The sequence below is a fragment of the Solea senegalensis genome, linkage group LG21 (assembly GCF_019176455.1).
Source record: "Solea senegalensis isolate Sse05_10M linkage group LG21, IFAPA_SoseM_1, whole genome shotgun sequence".
NCBI classification, from domain to species: Eukaryota; Metazoa; Chordata; class Actinopteri; order Pleuronectiformes; family Soleidae; genus Solea; species Solea senegalensis.
In genome coordinates, this window is record NC_058040.1 from 18,644,210 (window position 1) to 18,664,330 (window position 20,121).

Consider the following 20,121-nt stretch of genomic DNA (forward strand, 5'->3'; position numbering starts at 1 on the left):
CCTGAAAACCCTCAGGAAGTAGAGTCTCTTTCCCCATTAGCTCCGCAGTGTGGCTGGATGTTGTGTCTATTTCTCCTGAAGTCAACAACCAGCTCGGTGCTGAGACTGATGGCTGTGGAGAGGTGGGGGCCCACTCTGACCCTCTGGATGCGCTCTGTCAGAAAGTCCTTAATCCGGAGCCAGGTGGAGTGTGGTAGTCCAATGTCTGACAGCTTGGTCACCAGTCTGTGGGGGAGGATGGTGTTGAAGGCAGAACTAAAGTCTATAAAGAGCATCAATGCATAGCTCCCCTGATGTTCTAGATGAAACAGGGCAGCATGGAGAGCAGTGGTCACGGCGTTCTCTGTAGACCTGTTAGCTCTGTAGGCAAACTAGTGTGTATCAAACGAGGGGGGGATGAAGGTCATGATGTGGTTCCTGATGAGCTTCTCGAAGCACTTCATTACCACGGGAGTCAATGTTACTGGCCTGTGGTCATTGAGGCTGTCGATAGTCTGTTTTTTTAGGGAGAGGGACTATGATGGATGATTTAAGACACAAGACTTGGCACAAGACTTACTTAGACTTAGAGGCTCCCACGTTGTGTGACGCATGAGGGTGTTAGAAAAGTCCAGCATGTTCTGTCTACAGCCAGTCTCATTGCATCTTTCCATCTCCTGTTCACTGTGTGGAGATCTCTGTCAGTCGTCTGCTGCCAGCTCATCTTTGGACGACCCCTCCTTCTCCGGCCTTGTGGTTTCCATTGAAGGACTTGATTAGCAAATCTCTCAGGTGGGAGTCGAACAACATGTCCTAGCCAGCTCAACCGTTGTTTACATATGACTAAGGACACTGGTTGCCGTTTTGCTTGAATTCTGATGTCTTTGTTTGAGATGAAGTTGGTCCACTTGATACCCAAGATTTTCCTCACACATTTGCTGTCAAAGGCATCAAGTTTCTTCTCATGGCTGATTTTCATGGTCCAAGTTTCACAGCCGTATAGAAGGGTGGACAGGACATTACTGTTGTAGAAACGTAGCTTAGTTTTCAGAGAGAGTTTCTTACATCTCCTGATCTTTCCCAGTTACCACTTCTACTTCATCCTGGTCGATGAACGAATAATGTCTGGTTCTGTACCTCAGTCTGTATTCAAACCCTGAACCGGTACATGTGAGAGAGATTATTCAAGGCGGCTAAACTCGTTCTTCTGCAGATACAAGTGAAGGTTTGAGCCGATTCAATACAAACATTTTCATAAAACACCATCTGTCAACACCAAAGTTTTGAAGCTTTTAAGAAAGTACAAGAGCTGCTGGGTTTTCTTTCATCGAGGATGGAGCCCAAGTGTTTACTGATCCACTATATTGTTGACTTTACACAAATCAAGACAGGACCGCGCTCCGGGTGTCACTGATACTGATACTGATACATACATACATAATCTCATTGATCTCACATCCAAATGTCCCCATCACACTGAGATTGGGCTTAATATCATGAAAAGGCTTCTCATTTTGTTGAGATCTGAGCTGCAGTTGAATCTCTGTGTGTTAGTTATTACCTTGGCAACAGCAACGTTTGCCAGGGTCCAAAAACAACAACAGCCTAAACGGCAACGATTACATTTTAATTATGTGAAGTACTTCAAAATGCTCACCTTTGAATATATTAACAAAATATTTGAGAAATGTTCCCAAAACACAATAAGAAAACTGAAGTCTACTTTTACTGTTACTTTTTTTTAGATTATGTTATAGTTGGGATTATTATAAAAAACACATTTCTTTAATCTCAGTCTTTGATGACGAGACATTAGCAGCAACTGTTGATGCAACAGTCTTTTCCATTTATCTCTTAATTACAATCCCTTATATTAAGATGTTTTTACACATTAACTGGTCAAACACTGTTTATTATTATTTTCTTCATAGAAACTGTCAAATAGATTTCTGACATTTGATTTGATACGATTAATGTATATGTAATATATGTAATATAATCTATATGTATATATATATATACATATACATATATATACAGTATATATATATGTATATATATACGTATACATTATATATATGGATGGATATTTTCAGAGGTTAAAACATTTGTGAAGCACTGATGGGAACATGCTGGTATTTCTCGCTTCTTTTCTTTCAGTCAAATTCATCCAGTCACAATCAGAGGACACAGGGTAGAATTCATCCCCTGGGCACCATGAATATGTGCAAAGAAACAATTAATCACTGTGATCGACACTGGAACCAATGTCAGTGATAAAGTGAAAGAACCAGCAGTTTGAAATGTTTTCATTCATTCATTCATAATTATGGCTCATCTTTAGTTTTTTTCACCTGTAATTAATTAGAGCCGTGGGTTTAGTCACTGATTTGTATTGTCAGTGTCATGTTGATGACCTGAGGTGTTCTGTGTCTGGTCCTGTAGAACAGAACCTCTCGTGACGATGACGCTCTCTTCACTGAACATCTGCAGCAGTGGATACAGAACCAAACGTTTGGGAATTCTCTGAAATCCCTGACGACAGTAATGAAACACTTTTTCCATGAAAGCGTCGCTGGGTTTCAAATTGTCTTCCTTATTGTTGCCGTTTCCTGCTGACTCTCCACACACATGCTGTCATTTTCATTCAGTCACACAATGATGATGATGTAAACAGCTTTTATCACGACGATGGCTCAATACAAACCTCTCATACACACAAATACAAACAGATATAGATGTCATTTGTAACCAGTGACTTTTGTCATGAAAAGGAATTGACTGTGTTTCCTGTTTGTAGGCAAACAGGAGCTGAAAGTCAGGATTTTTGCTGCATTCTTGTGTGTATCTGACAGTGTGTGTGGGCTTACAGTGATGTTGTCTTTGTGTGTTCACTGATTTTGGAGAATAAAGGTTCATACTTGACATATACACACAGCCATGTGTCTTCATTTATCAAATCACTGGAATGGTCAAAGAAAATATGTATGTTCAAAGTGTGTAAGTATTTCATTTTTTAACATTTTAACAGTTTAGTATTGGAATAGATTTCAAAGTTGATCTGCTACAGGACCTGGTCTCAACGGCTTCAGCTCATTTTTAGGCAGAAGAAGAAGAAAGTGAAGAAAAGTGACACAAACAAACTCCAGCAGCAGCAGAACTCAGCTGGGTGCAAATGAATAATGGGAATGAAAATGACATGAATTACTTATGTGAATCCCAAACTGACTGACTAACATTCACTGCTGATCCAAACTTTCATGTCTTTATTTAAACTGAACTTTTGTTTTGGACAGAAATAAAACATTCACAATAACCCACAGTTTTCACTTCCATGTGTTTTTCTGAATCCACTTAAGGTGGCGCTGAGAATTCAACTGGATTTAACGTGTCACTTTAAAGACTGACAGTGACACACTTTACTTTGTCTTTGTTCTGTCTTTGATGTGTTCTTGATTAGACATGCTATATAATAATATAATATTAATATAATAAAAAAAGTTAAGGGTAATATTTCAACACACACACACACATTGGGTTGGTTTTAGGGTTTTAAATATACCCTCTGGATATTTTTAAAAAGCCGGTCTGATGAAGAGAAACTCGATTTCTCAGGAGAAGAGTTTTGACTTTGTATCTTTAAGGAACACACACACACACACACACACACACACTGCTGGACATGTTAGATTACATTTCTTAGAGGGAAAAGGGATATCATTTCTATTATTAGGCACATTTTTCAGAGTTGACTCAAACTTGTGAGCAGCATATTTTCACTAAATTAAATAACATTAAATAACATTGTGTGTCATTAGTTTTCATTTTCGCCTCCATGGTAAAACAACATTCAGTTCATGTTTGAATCAGTGGGTTTAGGTGGACATGTAAATGTTTGTCTCTCAGGATCGTTACACCTGCTTATTACTGCTTATTACAGCTGAAATTCAGCCTGCAGACTTTAAGACACGTGTGTGCCTAATAACTGACTAACAGCAGAGCCGTGTGGAGGCTGTTGCATGAAGCTGCACACTTTGTAAAAATCGATCCCCTCACAGGGAAGGTTACATATTTTCTGTGATGTTTACAGATGAATGGCTGAAAGAAGCAGCAGCAGCAGGTATGAGCTGGAAATGAAGATGAATGGAGCTCGTACCTGCTGCTGCAGCCGCACAAGACTTTCATTCAACTAAGTGTGTGTAACACACACTTCTTTGCTCATAGAGTGCAAACACACACACTAAGAGCAGCAGTCATATTATATGTACTAACTGCAGTAGAAAAACACAGAGTGAATACATGAATGAACAGGAACATTCTTCATCTAACTTATTTACTGAATATTATTTGTTTTAACCCGAGACAAAACTACACAACCTGATGATGTAACGATGAACACATGATTGCTGTTTGAGAAGTGACAGATCACTGACATCCTTTAGCAAAAGAAACACAGATCATCCACTCTCACTGAACACTGAAGGACTCGAGCTAACACACATCGATCTGTGCTCTTAAGAGCTGTGGTGGGAGGAGCCAAAACAAATCAACAGCACAGGTCTGTGTTGAAGACATCGCGCTGTGGTTTGATCCAATGAAAACATGTGGAATAAAATCAACTTGGCGTTAATGTTGTCAAAGACTTCTTATGTTTTGATGTTTTTATAGATAAACAGGTTAGATTCATGTTTTCATAATGAACTGATTACAGAGGACACTGATACCTTTGTCATTATTATTATTGTTATGATTATAATTATTATTATTATTATTATTATATTCCACGGCTGTTGAATGAAATGAAATGAAATGTTGGGACATGAAATGACCTGAAAACAACTCAACACTGTCAGTTTGTCAAAGAGAGAGAGAGAGAGAGCAGGAGCTGACATTTCAATCTAATGTTGAAACAGTTCATGTGTTCATCAGTTAGTGTGATTGACAGATATCAAGACCAAACACCTGCCACAGTGAGAGAACGTGTGACTTCAAACAAGGTCAGGATGTGAGAGGAAGATTATTATGGTCTGCAGACACACAACTGTGGAACTGTTGAGTCCATCTAATATATACAGTATTTATATGTATGTGAATGTATCGGCTTTGTATGCATTGACTTTTGGTATGATCGAATGTAGATAAATGAACTAGGCAGGATATACAGTCATTGTAGTTCAGAAATGAGATTAAATAAATGAATGGATGAATCCCACTGTGTGTAAATAATACAATATAACTGAGCTTAACAGCGGTTTAATTGAATTCATAATCACATGTTGAAAATCCGTAGCATTGTTATTGTTGCATTACTTTTTTTACACTTTGTAAATGTGCTAATTTTTCTGCTAAAACTCCACTTTAATCCAAAATATTTCCCATTGTGTTTCTGTTTTTCTTGCTGCAAAGATATTGAAAGTGAAATCCCAGTTTGGTCACAGATGAAGCTCCAGGGAATCCAGTCCAGACCATTAAATGACACAATTTCAAACTTTCTCTTCACCTGGAATCACCCGCCAACCTGAAGGGAAGTGAAAAGAGCTGATTCTGAAAATAACTGCAGAGAAAGATTCTGAAATCGAAATGCAAATTGGAAAACCTTCACCTCACAAATGTAAATTAGTGATGATGATTTAGCACATGTGTGTACAGTGCTGTTGCAGTAAATGTAGCAGGGAGTATTATGGGATATGTGTGGCTGTAGCTTCCTGATAAGGAGCAGCAGGTGCAGAGCAGATGTGACCGTGTGTCGTGTTTTTGTGTTGTTACTCGTTTGGAATTGGTGTTTTTCTCTGCTGACGGTCGATATCTTATCTGAAGAAAACCAGCGAGGAGCTTAGGGGCGGAGCTTAGTGATGACCGACGACTGATCATAGTCCAACACGGCAAGAGAAAAGCCTCTGATCGATGTGTGGCTTCTAAATATGACCGCTCCGTTTACAAACAATAACAGTGATTTTCAGACACAACACAAGTAACAACAGTGTTTATGACAACAACATTTCACACTCAGCACTGAAGTCAACACATTTAACTTGATAAAGTAGTTCTTCAGGTCAAAGGTCACTGTTTTCACTGATGACTTTGATATGTGATCAGGAAAAAAGGAACATTCACACAACAATAGCAGCCAGTTTCCATTCAAGGCCTGTTTAGTTTGCAGTAACAGTGAAATGTGGAAATAAAAGCAACACTGTCATAATACACACATTAATGACACAATAAAACGAGTTGTTTGTAACCTTTAAGTTTACTCAGGCAAACACAATCAAATATTTACATTACATTTATTTTCTTTCCTTTTTCTCCTTTTTAGCAAACAATCATCAGAGAGTCTGGAACACAAAGAGTGGTTCTGCTACAAACATGGATTTCCTCTCATTCAATTAGATTGTCCATTAAAAATGATGATTTAATAAGAAGCATGAGCATGAGACTAGAGAGTGAACAAAACAAGGAAAGACAAAGAAAAAAAACAAGCCACTGCTGACTGAAGCACTGACTGCTCCGTCCGTCCATCCATCCATCATCCAACCAACCATCTATCTGTCCATCCATCATCCAACCAACCATCTATCCGTCCATCCATCATCCAACCAACCATCCGTCCATCCATCCATCATCCAACCATCCATATCCATCATCCCAACCATCATCCAACCATCTATCCATCATCCAACCATCAACCATCTATCCATCCATCCGTCCCCATAAACCTGTTTTTGTCACGGCTTAGCAAGAAACCCAGAACGAGACTCTGACTGACGAAAGAAAAAGTTTATTTGAGATGAGGGAATGCGGGGAAGGAAGGGTGCTGGTCCGGGGGGAGGGGGGATGACGGCTGGAGGGCTTGAGGTGATGGCTGGGCTGGCAGACGGGCAGGCAGGAAGGACTGAACAAAAGACAAACAGGTTTAAATTTTGCACCGACTGGCAACAGAGTACAGTTTCTAAAGGTTAGCTCGAATAGTAGTCTTCTTCCAACAAACCGTGTACACTGAGTGATGATCCGGCAGAGACTGAAGGTAGGGACAGGAGCTAAGTGCAGACTGGGTGATGAGCTGATGGAAACCAGGTGGCTTGATTGCAGCAGCAGGGCAGGTGTGGAGTGGGAGGTAGGCAGGTCCAGCAGAGGTGACAGAGTGCAAGGGGGGAGGGGAAGGTGACAGGCAGACAAAAACAAACACCAAAACTCTCATGAGGCTGGCCTCATGACAGTTTTGAGTTTATATCCTTTTTGACATGTTGGGTGCATATATTTGTCTTTAACAAATCCATCCATCGTCTACTACTTTTTGCTGCAAGACAACAGTGCTAACCACTACACTGCCGTGTGGCCCACATGAATTTGCAGAATAAACCAAAACATTTGATTCTTTTTTTCCTTTAACAGATGTGTTAAACTCCAGAGTCAAACTCCAGACTCAGACTCCTGTCATAAAACATAACAACAATCTGTTCAAATAATACTAATCTATGTTTGGATAGTGATCATTTGCGTTAATCTTAACTTTCATTCAGGCCTGCAGTTGCTTGTATTCACATCTTCATGTCTCCTATAGTAAGATGCATTTTTAATGCTAATCTCTGTGAACACGGTGATTCATACACCATCACTATTTTCAATTTATTAAGAAGTGGAATCTGAAATATCATCTTTTTTACCCGACATTTGAGCACTCCAGGCAAAAGCCTTGGTTTGAATTAAAATCACCATGGTAACAGCTCTCTGAGCAGCTCTCTAGTTATATAATAAGTTCATATAAAACACTCCATTCACCCACTTGTTGAGCACAAGCATAAAACAGGAGACTTCTGTTGCTTAGACACTTCCTCTGGAAACTACGGTGCAAATGAAGTGTTTCTGCAACAAGGTGGTTTTTACAATGTCTCAGGTCAAAAGGATGATTTTCATTTTACAGTGTGAACTTTAAACTTTAAATAAAAAAAAAATTAAAAATTAAATAAAAAGCAAGAGTGAAACGTGGATAATATGACAATCGTTATTATACAAGAAGAACTTTCTGATGGGAATCCACCATCAGAGAAAGTCCTGAAAAGAAAACTTCTACTGGAAGAGAATCTGAAGGAGAGAAAAAGCAAGGACATCAAATGTTTTTAAATGTTTATTCTTTCACTCATGGTTTCTTCTTCTAAAAACATTTACTGTAAATTCCAGAAAAAGGAATAAAAAAGAGTTTTACCTCAGAGCACAGTATATATGACTAAGAACTTATTGAAACTTATTTTATAACCTAGACAAAGATTTAAAGACACGGCCATGGAGGGAGGGAGGGTGTCAGGAAACGGGGGGTGTCAAAGTTATCCCAGAGGGATAACCACAAAATCGCAATAGTGATAGATTGGAAAGGGGAAAAACAGGCAAGGAAACTGTAGAGAGCCACTAAGGCTTCCAAAACCAGAGCTGTCCAGGAGACCCAGAACACACGAAAGGCTGAAGTCACAGCAAACTCTCCGGGTACACACTGGGAAGAGACTGTCCTCCAATAAAACGTACATATACGTATACAAAACATGCGCCCCTAGTGGTTGTATACATAACAGCAACCACTTCCGCCTTAGACGCTGTATCTAGTGGCTTCGCTGTTGTCGGCACCGGCAGTTGTCTCAGTAGCGAGAGCGCGGTCGACAATGGTTCGGTCCCTAACTATACCACCTTTTCAATATTTTTTTAATTTTTACTACCTAACCCTGTCTTTTTTGCCCTAACCCTACCCTCAGTAACATCTGTGCATATTCGAGTAGGAAAATACTACTTTTACGTCACATTCAGGGGTTTGAAAAAAACGACCTATATGTACGTTTCAGTTGGAGGACAGGTTGACTGGGAAACAGGCATATGACATCAAACACACACAAAGTTCTGAGTTGATGTTTAGACACACCAACAACTTCAGAAGCCACAGGGAGAACCTCTCTCTACCTGTGAAGCAGAGACAATGAGTCAGCAGCACAGAGCACTGGAGACACTCCCACACCTGGGCTTCATCACCGCCCATCACTGCCACACACACGACTGACTGCCCTCACTGAGGGATGCATGGGTGGTTGGATAGATTGATGGATGATGCATGGGTGGATGGATGGATGATGCATGGATGGATGGATGATGCATGGGTTGTTGGATGGATAGATGGATAATGCATGGGTGGATGGATGGATGGATGATGCATGGGTGGATGATGACGATTGGTGGATGGATGGATAGATGGATGATGCATGGGTGGATGGATGGATGATGGATGGATGGATGATGATGATGGATGGATAGATGGATATGCAAGGATGGATGGATCATGCATAGATGATAGATGGATGATAGATGGATGATGCATGAATAGATGGATGATGGCTGGATGATGAATGGGTGATGGTTGGATCATGCATAGATGGATGATGGATGAATAGATGGATGATGGATGATGGATGATGGCTGGATAGATGGATGATGAATGGGTGATGGTTGGATGGATGGATCATGCATAGATGGATGATGGCTGGATAGATGGATGATGAATGGGTGATGGTTGGATGGATGGATCATGCATAGACGGATGATGGCTGGATAAATGGATGGATGGATGGATGAATGATGCATGGATGAATGTTGCATGGATGATGGATGGATGGTGGTGTTAATCCTGTCATTTGAAAACTTGGTTGTTTTTGTTGGTGAGTTTTTTTCTAGTGTTTGGTTCAGATTACAGCATTAGCATTAGCATTAGCACCACTTAAGGATAAAGGAATTCCTTCTGCTCTTCATGGAGAACAAAACACACAGCAGCTTTGTTTTAGCAAACTTCAGAGCAGAAAAGATGTTTAATATATTCCTTCCTGTGTGGAGGATAAGAACACACACACACACACACACAGTGTGCAGCACAGTGTCTCTGATTCCTCACAGCAGGAGAATGACTCTGTTAAAGTGAATGTGAAGGCAGCGGCTGCAGGTCAATTGAAGACACAGCAGGATTCCTGTAGGTTAAAGTGCCACGATCAATCACAGGATTATGGATCAAAGAGCCTGGATGATTTGTGATTGTGAGACAGGGGATTAGTCCTGACAACACAATAACAATATCACAGAATCACCGCTCACAAAGACACAAACACAGAATGTGCATCAAGAGTGAAGATTACAATATTAGCATTTCTGATGGACTGCAGAATAGACACTAAATCACCAGGTATTATGTAAAGTAGCACTTTGCACTCATCCCTCTACAATCTCTCGTCCTTTTATCGAGTACACTGCTATTAGAGAGGGATTACAATGTCATCTCCTTAAAAGATTTATCCTCATTTGGTATTTTGATGAAGTTGATGGAAAGAAGCTGTTTGACTGAAATCCCAGTGAGTTGAACAACCATGTGACTTCCATATTCATGAAACAACATATGGATTTTCATGAATGTTTCATCGACACATGCTTTCCTTCACCACCTTTGTTGTGTAGGTAAAATCAGCCTGAATGAGGATTGAAATGTGTGGTGTTTGAGTCTCATCTTAACGCGTCAGTGAGTGAGAACTAAACCAACAAGGGAATCGATCCCTTCATACATGATCACATGATGATCACGTATGTGATGAGACATGTTTTCATGTCCTGTATGTGTCTGTCTACAGAGACTTTCTTTGACCTGCAGGAGCAAACACACGTGACAGTTTAAATTCATCCTTCTTCCAGTGATTTCTTATATCAGTGCATTTGGAGCTTGTTCTCCACTTTGATTAATGAGGGAAGTTTTAGTTTTACTACGTATCTACTGTTGTATGTACACTGAGATAACATGTGAACGACTGCAGGGGAGGCTTCAGTGGAACTTTACACAACCACAGACATAAAACATCTAGAAACCTTTAATTGAAAAGAAAAATGGATTGTGAACAGCTTACTGAAAATGAGCTCGCAGTGACACACTCATCAAAGTTCCTTGGCAGCAAATGTTTGACATCGTCGCTGACCAGACAAACTGTCACTTCATCACATGCTCCATTAACAGCAGCAGCTCTGGAATTACTGTCATCAAAGCAAATCTGTCTGACAGTTAAACGGTGAAATGACAGGGAAAAGCAAAAGCAGCCCATGTCATAGGAAGGTTGAGTGCATGTTAATTAACAGTGAGTCGACTACAACCTGCTGAACACCTTTAAAAGTTTTACGCTTTGGGAAAATATAAAGAAAATATGATTTTGTTTTTGACTGGAACTTTTCCCGCGGCTCAGGCGATCGACTGATGTGAAGCAGACACCCGGAGATTCATGGACGGGAAGAAGGTTGTCACTTCTGCACAAGATGAAGAGAACGCTCCCACTTTCATGTTGACAAATTTAGAACAAGTGTTGATACCAGATCAATGTTCAAAAACAAGCCTGACATGTTTATACATGATCTGCAGCTGTAAACACGGAGGAGAGAGTTCCAGCTGAAGTACAGTGAATCCTGCAGTCATTAGTGAGTGTCACACACGTGTGACTGTAAACACGCGTGTGTGACTGTGAACATACTGTAACTGACACAAACAGGCTGGAGTCGCGTACTCTTTGTTTAAGCCTTTATTGGCGTTATGGTGCGGCGTAGCCATTAACCACAGTAACACAGTCCGAATGTCAACAAAAACACGGCTCATTCATTCCAACATGGCCGCCGCGCACCCACCAATCAGCATGCCGCATCGGGCACCAAGCGGGGACGACAAGTCTGTCAAGTCAGTCACACACGTGTGACTGTGAACACACGCGTGTGACTGTGAACACACACGTTTTCTACACTGAGTCACTGTCGCTGAGTGCTTCACTCACTTCTAACCTTTTCACTCTAATTATCTGTTTTAAAGCATTAATTAGCGTCTCATTGGAAATTTAGCCTATTAAATTATAATTACACACAAAGACGTGATTCTCAGTAAAACCTTTACACGTAATCTTTATTCATGTTATAATATTATAATATTATAATCTTCCTATAAAAATATCACAGCTACCCTGAAAACGACAGAGAGAAACTTTGATCTGGTAAATGTATATTTATTTACATCCTTTCTAAAATTAGATCTAATATTACAATTAGTTCAGTTTGGACATGAAGCTGAACACAGTCTGATAATGTTGGTGTTAGTGAAGTTAACCTGGGGTTAGGTTAACCTGGGGTTAGTTTAACTTCGGGTTAGTTTTACCTTGCGTTAGGTTAGCCTGTGGTTAGGTTAACCATGAAGTCTTTCCACATGGTTGAGCAGCTGACCATGCTGTGAAAATGAAAGGTTTATGGAGTCTTTAGTAATGTTTTCACATGATGTCCTCACTGAATGACATGTCCTGTCACTCGTTTTTATTCTGCTGTGACGAAGCCTGATGAGAATTACATTTGTATTATGGGATGTTCCTCGTTCGGATAACATATTGACTGTGCTGTTGGGAACTGCTGTTACTGACATGATTGTGTGTTTTGTTTTCAAACAAATGAGCTGAAGTAGTTTGAGCCACGATGAGACTATAATATAAACGAGGAAACACAAATGATCCCAGTCCAGTGTGTGAATGACCACCAGTTTATCTTAATGTACTGCACACACACACACACACACACGTGCGCACACGCACACACACACACATTATGGAGGCCATTTTCAGCCAATTAACAGTGAATCAGTTCTGAGCAGAACAGAAAACAGCCTGCTGCATGCTGGGAAAAATACTGCATGTCCAAAAAAGAACAGATAACTAGCCTGTGATTTACCACCTGGTTAAAGCAATAGGTGAAGATTTATATAACAGCAGCCAATGATGCTTTAAACATTACACAAAAAATAAATAAACTAGTAAAACCAATAAAATCTTTTAGTAATTCATTTTTGTAAACAAAGATAAATATGATTGTGATCACAGGAGTCAAATTATAATAAAAGGACAATGATCTCAGTTCATCAGTAAACATATTTAAAAAGAAACAAACATGATGGAAGTGAGTGCACAGTATTTTATGAATCTTTTATAACAGAAGTTTGAAAACGGTTGTTTAACATTTAAATTGTAAGACAGATTTTGTTTCTGCTCCTTTGAATCACAGAACAATTGAGCTTTTATTTTAGTTTCTTTTGTTGCAATGTTTAAAATGTTTAATATCTCTTTATGTTATTGATGTCATTTAAACATTTCACAATATTTTTCTTTTATTTCTGATATTTAAACATGCAGTCTTCCGTGCATTGCATACTTTTAAATTGAAATGTGACAAGTATAATGCATTAAACACCGATCATATACTATACTATACTGTGCAGTATATACTGTAATAACAGCAGAGTGAGAATGAGCCACGATTGGCTCAAATGCTTTGACCTGTCACAGAAGGAACCATCACTGAGTCACATATGAATCACATTTATGGTGTAATTTCACTGAGAGCTGATCCTGGATCACTTTTCACACTCCACATAAAGCCGGGAGGAAAGTGCCGACCCGAGCACAGCCGTCAAGAATATGACGTTTCATTTACTAAATGCTTCAGTGCACAGTTTCTTCAACGTGTGAACTAATGAAGACACAGCAGAGGAAGATTCTCTTTCATTACTGCAGCACACATCCACTCCACTGTAATCTGGTTACGTGTGAATTGGACTGAATGACACCAGTCAGAAAATGATTCACTCAGTGAAACAAGAATTATTCATGCACTCTTGTCCTAAATGAGTCGATTATTGTTTGAATATGAATGAGTGAATCTGACAGAGTAAAGTTATTATTAGTTTAATGAGTTTAGTGTAACTGTACCCATTCATTTTCATTTAGATTCTTTCAGTGTTGCTGATTTCTTTTTTTAAATGAAGACATTTGTGTTAAGAGTTGACACTTTTTGTCATGTAACTACATATTAAAATAGAAAACAGAATGATTATTTATGTGTGAGTGAACAACATTAGTTTCTAAAAAAAAGCTGAAAATGCGATGAGTTTGTTTTTGTTGATTTATCGATTAAAATCAGCTGAAAAACTGAGTCAATAATTATTTTCAGCTGTGAATCATCATGAACTGAGTGATGACTTTGAGTCAGAAACAATTGTATTTTATTCCCAATAAATAAATAACACCCCCCCCCCACCACCACCACCACCCCACTAGTGCTGTCAAACACAAATAATCACAATTAATGGCACATTTGTATCTATTGTAAATGTCCCTTGATTTCTTTGTGTCCCATTATTTCTTCTCATTTTAATGCTCTTATCAACACAGAAAAGTGGATCTGCTTGCTTTGTGCAGATGTTTTTTTATTGAGACAATATCTCTGTCACCTGCATATTGTGACTTATTCCTCTTATTGTGAGAGCAGCACAATAATAAGAGAGTCTGTGTATCAGCCTGCAGTGCCGTGGTTTAGCGAGCTAATCCGAGCTAAAGGAGCTAGCGGTCTTCGGTGGTCTCCTTACTACGGTTGGGGGGTCTGCCAGCTTGGTTGGTAACACTGCAGACATCATGACTTGGATGTGGGGAGTGCGTGGAGAAATGATCCAGGCTGCGTTGGATACGGAGAGCCCGCTTGGAGACGGAGAAGCGCACAGCGCTCGCCATCCACTCAGAACACAACGTTAGCTACTACTCTTTAGCACAAACAAGTGTGTGCAGCGTGCCTGTTGTGTTGTTTCCGGTCGAGCTAGATCTGGTGTGGTGTTGTAGTTTTTATAACGTTACTAGTTGTTGCAACAGCATGTGAAAAAACACACCAAAAAGAACGTTAATCTCACGATAAAAAAGAGAAAGACGCCGTTAAAATGGGTTTGTGTTAACACCGTTAATAACCTGTTAATAACGCGCTTAACTGACAGCACTAATAAACACACAAATGCAGAACCATGACGGTGCAGAGACATTTTCTGCAACAAAACTGTAACAAAACTCTAACGGTGCGGCTGCCCGTGTCACTTAGGCGCTCTAAGCGGGGGAGCGTGTTAGCTGTTCAAACAAAACTCTCTGGCATGTAGTGGCGTTGGTTCCGGACCGCTGGCAAAAGACCCGACGCACCCGAAGTGTGACAAACATTTAAAGGTAGGGCGCAGTGCGGCACAAAGAAGAGCGAGCCAAGCGAAGATGGACTGGAGGGGTGTTTGGGGAATGATAATGTGTATACTATAATACGTGTACTATAATATAGAATATTTGTTGATGTTATTTTCGGTAGGTAGGATCAGCATTGTGCATGTTTGGGGTTGATTTGTTAGCTGGGTGGATTATAATGAATATAATTGATTTTTATCTGTATGTTTATGGTCTGGGCCAGAGAATAAATATTCCTATGCTAAAGAGGGGGTGAGAGAGAGTGAGCTCTACAGACCTGCACAGAGGTTAATGTCACACATACTCGTTGATTTTGAGTTTTCTTTTTTGTGGCGTACAAATTTCGTTATTGATTCATCACTTATTGTTTTGGATTTTTTTTTGTTTCTTTTGTTTTCATTATTATTTTTTTTCTCCGGACGACCATTTTTTTGTGCTGCTAAGTAGAAAATAAATTCAGCCATCTACAGCGTCCCTTTTTTGGCGTCCCTGTCTTTTGACGCTCGGCCAACCAGGCAACAGAAACAAACAATCATTCTGCATCAAAACTATCAGCAAACAACAGATTTTAGACGGAATTAACATTTGACTTTTTGACATTTTCTAATTATTACTTGAAGTCTGTACAAGTCACACACAGAACAAAGTTGAGTGTATAAATAATGAGTGAGTGACTGTAATGACATTTGAGTTGTAAATGTTGTGTGTGCTGATCCTCAACTGTTGCCCTTTAAAAAACTACAGCATCTTTTCACACCGTGTATGTGAGACTTTTCAAGGGTGGAAACATTTACTGGAAAAAAGGAAAACCTTTCACACTCAAGGACAAACAAGATGGTGCAGTGAATTTTGAAGAATCAGAATCCTTTTTTCGTCAGGTGAAGACACTTTGAACTGCTGCTGGTGTGAGGAAGAGAAAACACAAGAGCTATAAATCTACAGGTATAGATTTGAATGTGAAGTCTGTTGACATCTGCGTTTGATAGAGAAACACATTTTATGCATTAATAGATGAAATCTGAAGGAAAACAAACTGTAGGACTGAAGGAGTCACACTAACCCTGACCCTGTTTTCTTCTTGATCAAATAAATATTCTCTAAAATACAGAGTCAGATCTGTGTCATATGGTCAGCTCGTCTGCATTCATACCAGCGCTGAAAAACCTTTTTCCCATCAAGGGCCATTTAAATTTTTATAGCATCCTTCAAAGGCCATGTTGAATTATTGAACACGTACTTACCTTGGAATGAAACTGAAGAGTTCAGCGTCACTCGTTTCTTCCTGAATCTCAACTTTGTCAACAGTTTGATTCTCTCTGTTCACAACAACCTTCAACTTCATCTGCCACAAAGATTCACTCACTCACTCACTCACTCATTCATTCATTCATTGATTCATTCATTCATCAGTATCAGCAGACTATCATTTACCCCAAATTCCTGGTTCCTCATGCCACCTGCACACAAAACCTAGAGCTTGAGTGGATCCTGGACTGGGTTTGACTGACAGACGGAGTGAATATACAAATGAAATGACTTAAACTAAACCATTATAAACATTTACTATTCTTCAATATTATTATTTCTTTTTAAAAAAGAAGTGAGCTGAGAGTTTTCTTTTATTTCTGCTCTAAAACAGGTTTGTATGTCTTTTGTTTTATCCTAGTTCATTAATACATTTTCTAAAGCACCTGAACCCATCATCAGTGATGTACCCTGGTATCTTGGTCGCCTCTGAGACCAGAGGCTGCATTCTTGCCTTGACAAACGCTATTGCGCTGGTGGTGTTCTGCACTTGGCTGATGGCATCCTCAATCGGTTTCAGCACCTAGTTATGGCGCCAGGTGTACCGGCCCTCACCGAGAGGTTTTGGGCAGGAGCTCAGGATGTGCTCCAATGTTCCCCTGGCTGAGCACAGAGAGCAATACGGGGTCTCCACCTTTCCCCATGCTAAAAGGTTCGCCGGGCGAGGCAGGACATCGTACACTGCCCGAATCAGGAAGGTGATGCGGTGTGGCTCAGCCTGCCATAGGTCTGTCCAGGTGACTTTCCGGTCCATTGCCTGCTCCCACCTTGTCCAGGCCCTTGTTGCTTCAGACCAACCACTCTGCTTGATCTTCCTTCCTCCACTGCAGCCCTCACATCCTCCTGAATAACGCTCCACTTCTCTTTTCCCTTACACTCCCTATACCGGGGTGTTGGGAACAGCCCCAAGCCTGCTCTGCCATGAGCCACCACGCCCACCCAACCGGGATTCTGCATCCAGCACAGCAGCCTCAGCCCTCCACTTCCTTCCCGTCTTCACCTCCACTCCAGCCTGTGCAACCTTTGGGTCTCTTGATTCAGCTCAATTATTATGAATTATGACATTTGTTTTTCGTCCTTGTTCTTGATTTTATGTAAAACTTTGTTTTACTTAACAGTCTTATCATCCATCCTGCAGTCTCATCACTCACAGATTTCCGGACAGTATTGACCACTAGTGTTTTACAGCCACATCACATTGACCATGTGCAGCGCACCGTCTGTATGATGCTCATTAACATTGACCCAAAAGCAGCGTTCTAAATCATTACAAGTGATTTTCTGCCTTTTTTGCACTGATGTAATTTTTTCTTTTTTTTTAATCAATGAAAATGATGAAATGATGATGAAAATGTAGATTAAATGCTGCAACTTCCCAGAGACACACCTGCTATATTCAGCGGAGAGGAAATATACATTTGTTACACATTAAATAAGGTTATAAATGTGTATTTATAACTCTATATAGTATAATGTCACCATGTGAGACAGTGAGGGACAGGAGCATGTGTTCACAAATGTCCTCATGTGTTCTCATTGGTGACTGAGTGAAACAGTGAAGAAGAACAGCTTTGACCATCTTCTCTGACCTGCTTCACCTCGTTGTTTAAACATCAGTCATTCACTGGGTCGAGGGTCGAGGACAGAACAACCTGGATTTAGCACAAACAGGAAGTTGCACCTGCTCAGTTCACGGCTGCATTTTCATCTCCACAAACTTTACACTTCATATTTGACTGTTTTTCACAATTCTTCGTTTGTTGGTTGTGGAAAAAAAAGAAAAAACTGTGATCATGTTTATAACAATCTTAGTAAACAGATGAGAGTGCAGAAGATTTTCCCTGCAGAGTTCCAGAGTGTATTCATATTTTCAGTGTATATAAATATATAAACCTGAATGGAAACAGGAAAATATTGAAATATGGAGTTTGAAGAGAGGGAGTTTGGATGGTTGATGACACAGAAATACTTTTTCACACTTTTAATAATAATAATAACAATAATAATAATACTACTACTAATAATAATGTTGTTTTGTAAAATCTTATGTACAATCATATTTTGTGTGTAGAGAACTTTCTCTTCTTCCTGTGTCTTTCTTGATTGTCTCAGCAACCTGCTGTTGTTCCCTTAGTAAAAGCAAATTAAAAATCTCTCCCTCCATAACTTGTCCTTATCTTTAAATCAACGACTGCATCAAAACACATCTATGATCAAAACACAGAAGAAGCCGCACAGATTTAGATACAAAAAAACAAGTCAACAGAAGGACAAAGTGATCAGGAGGAGCTGGCTGAAGGATAATAAGTGGTTGGTTACCATGGAAACAACTGAAACCTTCCACCAGAGCATAAATAAAATCAAAAATTTACTTGTTATTTTTATTTGAGCAAAAAGTATTAAAAGTGTTGAGCAAAGAAGTAAAAACCAGACTTTATCATCTGGTACAGTGTAACAAAGATTTTCTCTGGTTAAGAAGGAAATGTTCATTATTTAACTGAACAAATAAACGTTCTGTGTATCCATCCATTATGTACCGCTGTATCCTCCACCGGAGCTTTTATATATCATTTATTTCAATGGAAGCTCTCTGAGCACGTGCTGGAGGTCAAACAGGTGCTGGAGGTCAAACAGGTGCTGGAGGTCAAACAAGTACTGGTGCTGAAGGTCAAACAGGTGCTGGAAGTCAAACATGTGCTAAAGGTCAAACAGGTGCTGGTGGTCAAACAGGTGCTGAAGGTCAAACAGGTGCTGAAGGTCAAACCGGTGCTGGAGGTCAAACAGGTACTGGTGCTGAAGGTCAAACAGGTGCTGGAAGTCAAACATGTGCTGAAGGTCAAACAGGTGCTGAAGGTCAAACCGGTGCTGGAGGTCAAACAGGTACTGGTGCTGAAGGTCAAACAGGTGCTGGAAGTCAAACATGTGCTGAAGGTCAAACAGGTGCTGAAGGTCAAACCGGTGCTGGAGGTCAAACAGGTACTGGTGCTTGTACCATACGGCTGTACTCTATAGGTTAGCGAAGTCGCATTAGTGTGACGTCATAATAGAGAGATGCTGGAAGTTTGTTATGAGTGCACGTTGTAAATAAACCTCCGTGAGCACACAGTCGTGTACGTGAATTTGTGGACATAACAGTGCTGAAGGTCAAACAGGTGCTGGAGGTCAAACAGCCCTAGCAGCAGTGACTTAGCAGCCCTGACTTCCCTCTCCCCGACCACTTCCACCAGCTCCTCTGGGGGAACCCAAGGCCTTTTCAGACCAGCCGAGAGATATAATCCCTCCAGCGTGTCCTTGGTTGGCCCCGAGGTCTCCTCCTGGAAGGACATGCCCAAACCACTTCACCTGGCCTCTCTTGAAGTGGAGGTTCTCGTGCTTCTACTCTCAGCTCCTCACTCTAAGGCTGAGGGTGAGGGTTGGAACTGATTGTGCGATAAATGCACCTGCTTTAGCGTCCTATCACTGCAGACACTGCCCGAATCTCCTGTTCCATCCGTCCCTTAATCGGTGGTGTAATTTTCCTTTGAACTGCTTCTATGCAAATTTCTCGTCACTCAACAAAAGGTTCATGCAAACGAATGTCATGTTTCTGCTCCCACGCAGAGCGGAGATTTGAAATGGTGGCTGAAGCAAAAGGCCGTCCTCTTACTCGACATGATCAGAGCTTTCATCTGTAGCTCCTCTTATCTCACATCTGTCCACCACGCTGAGGACCGCTGCAGCGCTCCAGTGATTCTGAACGTCATCCGTCACTAATGTGAGAAAACATGGA